Genomic DNA, 9,730 nt, shown 5'->3' with positions numbered 1-9,730 from the left:
TAATAATTAAACTTTTGGGACTTGAGGTGCTATCTCAGACCCTGCTGGGGGTGTTACATAATATTTGGTATGTTTAATGTATCACCTTTCAAAAATCTACAACATTCCAAAACCCAGAAGACCCCAGGGGAGTGGGGTGGCAGACCTATCCTATTCCAGCAGCTCTGTGAAGGATAGAGGGGAGGGACTGTGATTTGAGGTGGGGAATCGAGATCAGCTGTTGCGGTATGTTCAAATGATGTAGGGGGAGGGGTGGCATGATAGAAGGATAGAGGAAAAAGAAATGAGTTTGAAAAATGATTTGGAGAGAAGTTAGCAGGATTTGGTGACTGTGAGTAATAGGGTAGGATAGGGCAGGGACAAGGACTCCAAGTCTTTTGCTGGGTACCCATATGGATGGTGTTGTCACCTTAGAGATGGTATTCACAGGAAGCAGGGCAGGATTAGGAAGAAGCATTATAGGTTACATTTGGACACAGTGAGTTTGAAGTACCAGTGAGACATCAAGATAGAGCTGTCTGACAGGGAGTTGGATATACAAGTCAGAAGCTCAGGGGAGATGCTTGGCGATGCATGGTGGTAAATTAAAATTTGATAGAGTGATCCCAAGCAGAATTATTTTCCACCTGGCAAGCAGAGGAAGGCAGAGAGCTTCTGTCCAGTCTCTCCAGAAACTCCCTAAAGAAAGGTACAGTTGAGGTACAGTCATCAGGTACAGTTGAGGCAGGTGCAGGAAAGCAGAGAAAAGGCTCTCAAGTTGCCCTAATTGTCTATTCCTCCTGCCTACCTTGTGTTGGCTTGGTCACGTACAAAGCTTCTTGCTCCCACTGGGCCCCATTAGCACCAAAACACCTCTCCCTATACAACCTTCCCTACTCTCCAATGGTGGTCACTATCCACATCCTCTTTTGTTAATTCCAGAGAGACAAGTTATCACACAAACAACATGGTAGCAAGAAATTCAAATACCATTACATGGCAAAAAATATATAAACACATTGTTGAGTTTCTCTTCTATTGTTAAAGAGGTAGAAGAATGTGGGTTTGTGCCTTTTCTGGAATTGGTGCAATAAACAGTTACAGAATCTTCTGAGCTGACTTTTCATCAAGGGTAGGTAGATAAAATAATAAGACAATCATATATTCTTCCACCACCACACTTTTCCTAGTGCTGGATTACTTGTATACATAGTTTTAGTCTCCTCTAGATAAACACTGAAATGATTTCAAAAGTCGTTTGTAAAACACAAGCGTGTCCCTTAGTAATAAACCACTGAATTCCAAACCAGAGAGAATGTATAACAGTGTACCCATCAAACAATCATCAACAAGGTGGCTTTATTCAAAAATGTAGTTCTGGAGCAGAAGATAAACAATGGAATTGCCAACTGACTGCAAAGTCATTTTCTAGGACACAAGTCCTTCTCATTTAATAAGCATAGATGGTAGCACAACAATTTTCTGTTTTTGTCATTAGAATTTGTTATTCATTTCAAATGGTCAGAATTCTGTTGTGGAACACCCACCAACCATGAAGCTATTAAAAATGAAGAACCTGGTCTTAGAAAAAAAGACAAGATGAAATAAAGGCATTTAGCAATATAGTGTCAATAATATCTCTTGATTTCTCTTGTAACAGCCCAGAGTATGTGGGACTAAGTTTGAGGAACTAAGTTTTCTTCCTGTCAAACTCTGCTATTCCACCAGCCCCCGGGACACTGGGCTTGTATTCCGTGTTTAAAGTTGAGTCTCAAGGTCCTGTGTGTTTCAAATTATGGGAAGAAGGAAGGTGGGGGAATGAGTGTAGAATGTTTGCAGCCCAGGTCCAAAAATGCCATAAATCTCTTCTGCTTGCTTCATGGCTAGAAATTAATTAGGTGGTTCAAACCTAGCTGCAAGGGAGCCTGGGAATTTTGTTCTCTAGCTGGGTAGTGATGAACTCAGCTACCCGTTAGTTGGGAGAAGGGAAGAATGAACCAGAATCGACAGTGGTCCCCACCTATCTGTGGTTCCCACATCAAGCCCAGTGACAAGGTAAGCCCAGGCAGATACTGTGTCAGGATTCCTGGGCTACCCATAGGCCAGATCTCCTCTGCATGGAGATGAAGTAAATGCATTCAGAAAGTTAAACAGAAAGAAGTGGGCATGTGATTGGGGTACATAAAGGGAAAACTAGGTCACTGTTTTCTAAGGTGGACTGTCTCTCACTCCCAGTGGAAACAAAACCAAATCAAGTCACTTCACTTCTCTAGCTTACATTTGTTTCAAACTAGAAGAAGGAGGAGGAGGAGGAAAAAAGGAAGGAGAAGGAGAAGAAACTAATGATGGTGTGTCAGGCACTATTGAAAATACTTTACAAATCCTCATGTCCTTAATCCTGACAAGAAACCTACACGCATAGGGATAGAAGACCAGACTAAGGCACAAAGAGGTGTGCAATCTTATCCCAGGTCATAAAGTTGGAAGAAGTAGTGGAGATGGGTATTCAAATCCAGGCAACGGCATCACAAAGTTGATACCTTCAAACACCATGCTAAGTGGCTTGGTGGAAAACAGGTATTTAATAAATGTTGAAAATGATACTAATGGCAATTCAACTATTCTTAAAATATCTATCAGTCTCGTTAATCTTCCATCGCCTGAGAAATTGCAAATAAGTATTCTTTAAATTGATAATACTCAAATGTGAATTGACACCAGTATGGTTAATATTTCCTTGGGCTCTCAACCTCTTTTTACAAATAAGTAAGTACAAAGTAAGTAAATAAGTAGCACAAAGTAAACAAATAAGTAGCACATGTGGATTGGAACATGTGATTCTTAAGTCCAGTAGGTTCCCATTTTGCATAGGCATATTTGTACTTTAGGGCACAAAGTGGCCCAGTTTCTAAGACAAACCATTGCTGATTTATTTACTGTTCACCAAGTGAAAAGTTCTCATTCTAGTTGTAGAAAACAAAATTGAAGCCCTGATTAGGTCTCTTCTCCTTTATATATAACTTGCGTGAAAACCATTAATCCATAACCCAACAGTCTTGACCTTCATAAGATATAAAGATATAAGATATAAAATCTCTTAAATATAAGTAGAAAGGATAATTCTGTCATTGGATTACACATATTAATTCTTTCCTTTAATCTCTCACAAACTTCACAATGAATTCTAACATTTGCTTCAAATGCTCAGCCCTTTCTAGACAGAAGTAGCTAATCAAATGCGTTTATAATTTGTTCATACATTTGTCACAAAGCCCTTAATATAGTTCTTTGAGTGTGCTCAGAACCATCGGGTGTGGTTCCCAATTTAACCTCGTGACAAGCTGTCACGTGTTTCTGAGATTAAAAAGAGCTAAACAGGAATTTTGAAACTTAACTCCTGTTCTGAACTAAAAATAGAGAATTGATGATTACAGAGCATCCCCAAAAAGGTATTCTATATGATATTACATATACACCTTGATTTTTCTTGTTGGTTTTTTGGGGGGGGGGGGTTTGCTTCCACATCTCCTTTCTTGCATGTTTTAAGTCAAGTCACTCTCTCTTAAAGAACAGTGTGCTGTCTCCATGTGAAGGTTGCATTCAAAACTAGGATGGGGGATGCTTTTAGCCTTCACTCATCAGGAAATGCTCAACCCCAGATTCATCTGCCGCTCTCTGGCAGATCACTCCAGTCCAAAACGGTCATCAAGGACAAATATCCCAACTCTCTTTCTCTTTCTCTGAATTCTCCCTTTGCCTGCTATATAGCAAATTTTAGGAGATCTTCCTTGATGGGAAAACATCAGACTATAGTTGTAAGTAAAGGGAGCTGACTTGTATTTGGATTCCCTGATGTGACAGGATCACACTAGCATCGATTATATCCTCTTATCTATGTAATGGCTCTGGAAGGTCGATATTATTTGTAATCATTTCACATTGTTTATATTTTTATTGTGGTGTAGTTGACATACAATAAACTTCACAAAAGTATATAACTTGATAAGTTTGACATATTTACACACCCAGTAAATCAAGATCCTTAACACATCCATCATTCCAAAAGTCTTCCCATGTCCCTTGGAAGTTCTTCCTCCCACCTGTCTACACCTCTCCAGGAAACCACCAATCTACTCTCTATAACTTTACCTCAGATTGAGTTTTATAGAATTTTACTTAAATGGAATCCTACAGTACAGAGATACTCCTTTTTGTCTAGCTTCTTTCATTCAGCACAACTATTTTGAAAGTTATCAATGCTGCAGCATATTTCAGTAATTCATTTGTTTTTATTGTTGGGCAGTATTCCAATGTATAGATGTTCAACAGTTTAGTGACTCACCTGCAGTGTCCATTTGGGTTTTTTTCCAGTTTTTTGGCTATTATTTAAAATTCTGCATATCTTTATGAACATATTATTCTATTTCTATTGGATGCATATGTTGGAATGGAATAGCTGCCTCATACAGTAAATATATGTTTAGTGTTTTAAGAAAATGACAAAATGTTTTCCAAAGAGATTGTAAAATCTTATATACACCAGCTGTGAATGAGAGCTCCAGTTCCTCCAAATCCTCACCAACACTTAGAATGGTCTTTTTTTTTTTATTTTAGTCATTTTAATAGATATGTAATGGTTTCTATCTCATTCTCATTTTATTTTGCATTTCCCTAGTAAGCAAATATGTCAAGTATCTTCATGTATTTATTTGCCATTCATAAATTGTTTGGTGAAGTGTCTACTCAAATATTTTGCCCATTTTCTTGAGTTTTGATAGTTATATTCTGGATATAAGTCCCTAGACATACAAGTCGATACATACTTTGCAAATATTTCTGCCAGACTGACTTTTTTCATTCTTAATAGTATCTTTGAAAGAAATTGTGCTCTTACTGTGTTATATCTGAGAAATCTTTACCTAATATAACAAATATCTTTTCCCTTATTTAATTCTAGGAGTTTTATAGTTTTTTGTTTGATGTTTTAGGTCTATGATCGATTTTGAATTAATGTCTGTATACAAGGTGTGAATTCGATTTTTTGCATATGGATATCCTATTTTTCCACACCATTTGTTGAAAAGCTGTCTTTCTCCACTGAATTTACCTTGCATCGTTGTCAAAAATTAACTGTCCATGCTGACAAGATGTGGAGCAACAGGAACTCTCATTCATCACTGGTGGGAATGCAAAATAGTACACACTTGGGAAGACAGTTTGACAGTTTCTTACAAAACTAAACATACATTTACCATATGGCCCAGCTATTGCAATCCTTGGTATTTTCCCAAAAGAGTTGAAAACTTAACATCCAATCAAAAATGTGCACCTGGATATTTATAGCAGTTTTTTCATTTTTTCAGTTTTTGCCAAAACTTGGAAGCAATCGAGATGTCCTTCAGTAGCTAAATGGATAAATTGTGGTACCTCTAGGCAAAGGAATAACATTCAGTGCTAAAAAGAAGTGACTATCAAGCCATGGAAAGACATGGAAACTTCAGTGCACAGTGTGAAGTGAAAGCAGCTCATCCGAAAGCACTATAGGTTGTATGATTCAACTTACAACATTCTGGAAAAAGTAAAATATGGAGACAATAAAGACATCAGTGATTGCCAGGGGTTTGAGGGGAGGAGGGACAAATTAGCAAAGCACAGATGGATTAAGGGGCAGTGAAAATGCTCTGTGTGGTAACATAATGATAAATACATGCCATTATACATTTGTCCAAACCCATTAAATGTACAACAAGAATGAACTGTAATGTAATATTTGGACTTTGATTATGAAGTGTAATGTATGGACTTTGATTATGAAGTTTCATCAGTTGTAACAAATGTACAACTCTTATGAGAGATGTTTATAATGGGAAAGGCTACGCATGTATGCAGACAAGAAGTACATGGGAAATCTCTGAAACTTCCCCTCAGTTTCATTATAAACCTAAAATTGCTCTTAAAAAGGCTTAATTTTTTAAAGAGAATATAGTTAAAAATAATGAATATAGCATGTCAAATTTCTTTTTCAGTGATCTTGTTGCTAACGTACATTTTCTTTATGGGTATTCATTTTCTGTCATAAAATAAAGAGTAATAAATATAACTTTTTAAAATTAGGTGTCTACTTATGTATCGTCTATTTATAGACTCTATTCTATTCTATTCTATTGCTCTATTTATCTTTTTGCCAATTCCAGTCCTAACTACTGTAGCTTTATGAGTCTTGAATTCAAATAGTGTCAGTCCTCCAACTTTGTTCCTTTTCAGAGTTGTTTTGCCTATTCCAGATCCTCTGCATTTTCAAACAAATTTTAGATTCAATTTGTTTATTTCTAAAAAAAATTTTTTTAATTAAAAAAAAAGCCTGCGGTATTTTGATTGGGATTGCCTTACATCAAGATATCAATATGCAAAAAATTTACATCTTAACAACTCATAAATATGGTATATCTTTCCATTTATCTAGACCTTCTTTCATTTATCTCAATCCTGTTTTATAATTTTCAGTGAATTGATCTTAACTATCTTTTGTCATATTTGCCCCTAAATGTTTTTATCCTGTTAAATGTTATTTTATTTCAATATCTGATTATCCATTAAGAATTTATAGAAATATAATTGATTTTTTGTATATTGATTCTGCATTCTACACCCTGGTTAAATTAATTTTTTTAAGTCTAATAGCTTTTCTGTGGATGTCATCAAAATTTCTACATAGATAGGGGCGCCTGGGTGGCTCAGTGGGTTGGGGCCTCTGCCTTTGGCTTGGGTTGTGGTCCCGGAGTCATGGGGTCGAGCAATGCATAGGGCTCTCTGCTCAGAGGGGAGCCTGCTTCTCCCCGCCCCGTCTGCCTCTCTGCCTGCTTGTGATCTCTGCCTGTCAAATAAATAAGTAAAATCTTTAAAAAAAAATATTCTACATAGATAATCATGTCATACTGAAAAAAGGTAGTTTTTCTTCTTACTTTCCAATCTGGATAACTTGTATTTCTTTTTCTTACCTTATGACTCTGGCTAGGATCTCTAACACAGTGTTGGATAGAAGTGGTTAGACTGGACATCCTTGTCTTCTTCCTGAACTTTGAAGTAAAGCAGTCAATCTTTCATAAGTATGACGTTTATGTAGTTTCCTTGTATACCTTTTATCAAATTGAGGAAGTTTATTTCTATTCCTAATTTGCTGAGGATTTTATCAGGAATGATTTTATTTTTGCCAAATGCTTTCTCTGGTGTTTATTAAGATGATGATTTGTCTTTTTTAGCTTGGTGATAAGATGAATTACACTGATTTTTAATTGGTAAATCAACTGTATATTCTTGGGATAAGTTCCACTTGGACATGATTTATGACCCATTTTCTATATTGTTGAATTCAGTTTGCTAAAATTATGTTTAGAATATGTATGTCTATGTTCATAAGGGATGTTTTCTGTCATTTTCTCCTCTTGTCATGACTTTTCTGGATTAATAATAAAGCAAATTTTAAAATAACTGCTTTACTTCAATTTTCTGAGCTTACCTTAAAATTGTATTTCTTTTTCCTTAAGTCTTTGGTAGAATTTACCAGTGATGCCTCTGAGCCCAGAGTTTTATTTGTGGGAAGGTTTTTAACTACTAACATAAATTTAATTATTAATTAAATAATGAATATTAATATATTGTTATAGTTATATTTAATATTGACTTATTGTATTAATATTAAATTTTAAATATTATATTAAATATTAATATAAGTAGGGTTACTTATGTTATCCACTGCTTCTTGAGTCAGCTTTGTTATTTGGTAGTTTACATTTTCCAAGGAATTTGTCCATTAAATCTAAATTGTTTAATTTATTCAACATCAAACATCAGCATCAATTATTTCTAATATTCCCTTATCTTACTTTAACATCTGTAGAATCTGTAGCAATGTCACCTCTTCCTTTCAATATCTATAAATTTGTCCATTAAATCTAAATTGTTTAATTTATTCAACATCAAACATCAGCATCAATTATTTCTAATATTCCCTTATCTTACTTTAACATCTGTAGAATCTGTAGCAATGTCACCTCTTCCTTTCAATATCTATAAATTTGTGTTTTCTCCCCCACCACCACCATCAATTTGGCTACAGGCATATTGATTTTATTAATCTTGTGAAAAAAACAGCTTCAGATTTTATTGATTTTTTTCCTATTGTTTTTTATATTTTCTATTTCATCAGTTTCTGTTCCAATCTTCATCTTTCCTTTCCTCTACATACTTTAGGCTTATTTCCTCTTATTGTTCTAGTTTCTTAAGGATGGAAGTTGAGATCATTGATTTGAGAACTTTCTTCTTTTCTAATCCTAGGAAGTTAATGCTATGAATTTCCCCCTAAGTATTAATTTAGCAGTATTCCTCTCTTTTTGATATGTTGTATTTTAATTTGTATTCATTTCAAGCCACTTTACAGTTTCACTTCTAATTTCTTCTTCAAAACAGGGTTATTAGGGTGAGTGGGTGGCTTAGTCAGTTAAGAGTCTGCCTTCAGCTCAGGTTATGATCCCAGGGTCCTGGGATTGAGCCCCATGTCAGTCTCCCTGCTAAGCAAGCCTGCTTCTCCCTCTCCCTCTGCCTGCTGCTCCCCCTGCTGTGCTCACTCTCTCTCTCTCTTTCTTTGTCAAATAAATAAAATCTAGAACAAACAAACAAAATAGGGTTATTTAGTAGCATGTGATTTAGTTTTCAATAGTTGGGGATCATCCAGAGATTTTTCAACTAGTTGAAATCTATTGTGATTAGAGAACATACTTTGTATAACTTAAATTAATTGAGATTAGGGGGACCTGGGTGGCTCAATCGTAAGTGTCTGCCTTTGGCTCAGGTCATGATCCCAGCATTCTGGGTTCGAGACCTGGAATGGGCTCCCTGCTCAGTGGGAAGCCTGCTTCTCCCTCTCCCACTCCCCCTGCTTGTGTTCCCTCTCTCTCTGTGTCTCTCCCTGTCAAATAAATAAATAAAATCTTTTTTAAAATTTATTGGAATTAATTTTATGGCTCAAATTATCTTCATAAATACTCATTGTACACTTCAAAAGACTATATACTCTGCTTTGGTGGTCGGGGGGAATGTTCTATAAATGTCAATTAGGTCAAACTGATTGATAGTTTTGCTTAAATATTCTGTATCCTTAATGATTTTCTGTCTACTTGTTCTATCAATTATTTAAGAAAGTTATGGAAATCTCAAATTACGATTGTGAATTTGGCTATTTCTCCTTGCAGTTCTGTCGCATTTCATTTCGTGTATGTTGAGGTCTTGTTAGGTACACAAAAATTTTGGATTTTTACGTTCCCTTAATGAAGAGACTAGTTTATCTTCACAAGATGAACTTCTTTATCCTTGTTATCATTGCTGTGAAATCAGGCTTGTTTGACATTAAGATACCTTCTCCTGCTTTCTTCTGCAGCATGGTATATTTTTCCATCTTTTACTTCTTATTTTTCCATCTTCTTACTTTTAATCCATCTGTGTCTTTAAAGTTTGTTTCTTATAGGTAGTATACAGCTGAATTTTGCTTTTTTAAAATCTAGTCTATCTCTAGAGATGTTTACACCATTCATGTTTAATGTGATTATTAGTATGGATGGGTTCAAACCCATCACTTATTATAACTCTTTTTTATTATTTTAGTGATTAATTTAAACTTTTATACCATGTATCTTTAACTTATTGTGGTATTATACCACTTCATGGATATATAATATAAGAACCTTACAATAATATA

This window comes from Mustela putorius, unplaced genomic scaffold, assembly GCF_011764305.1.
Source record: "Mustela putorius furo isolate JIRA1106 unplaced genomic scaffold, ASM1176430v1.1 tig00004035_pilon_pilon_pilon, whole genome shotgun sequence".
NCBI lineage: Eukaryota > Metazoa > Chordata > Mammalia > Carnivora > Mustelidae > Mustela > Mustela putorius.
The sequence above is the reverse complement of the archived record's forward strand: the minus strand, read 5'-3'. Positions refer to the sequence as shown.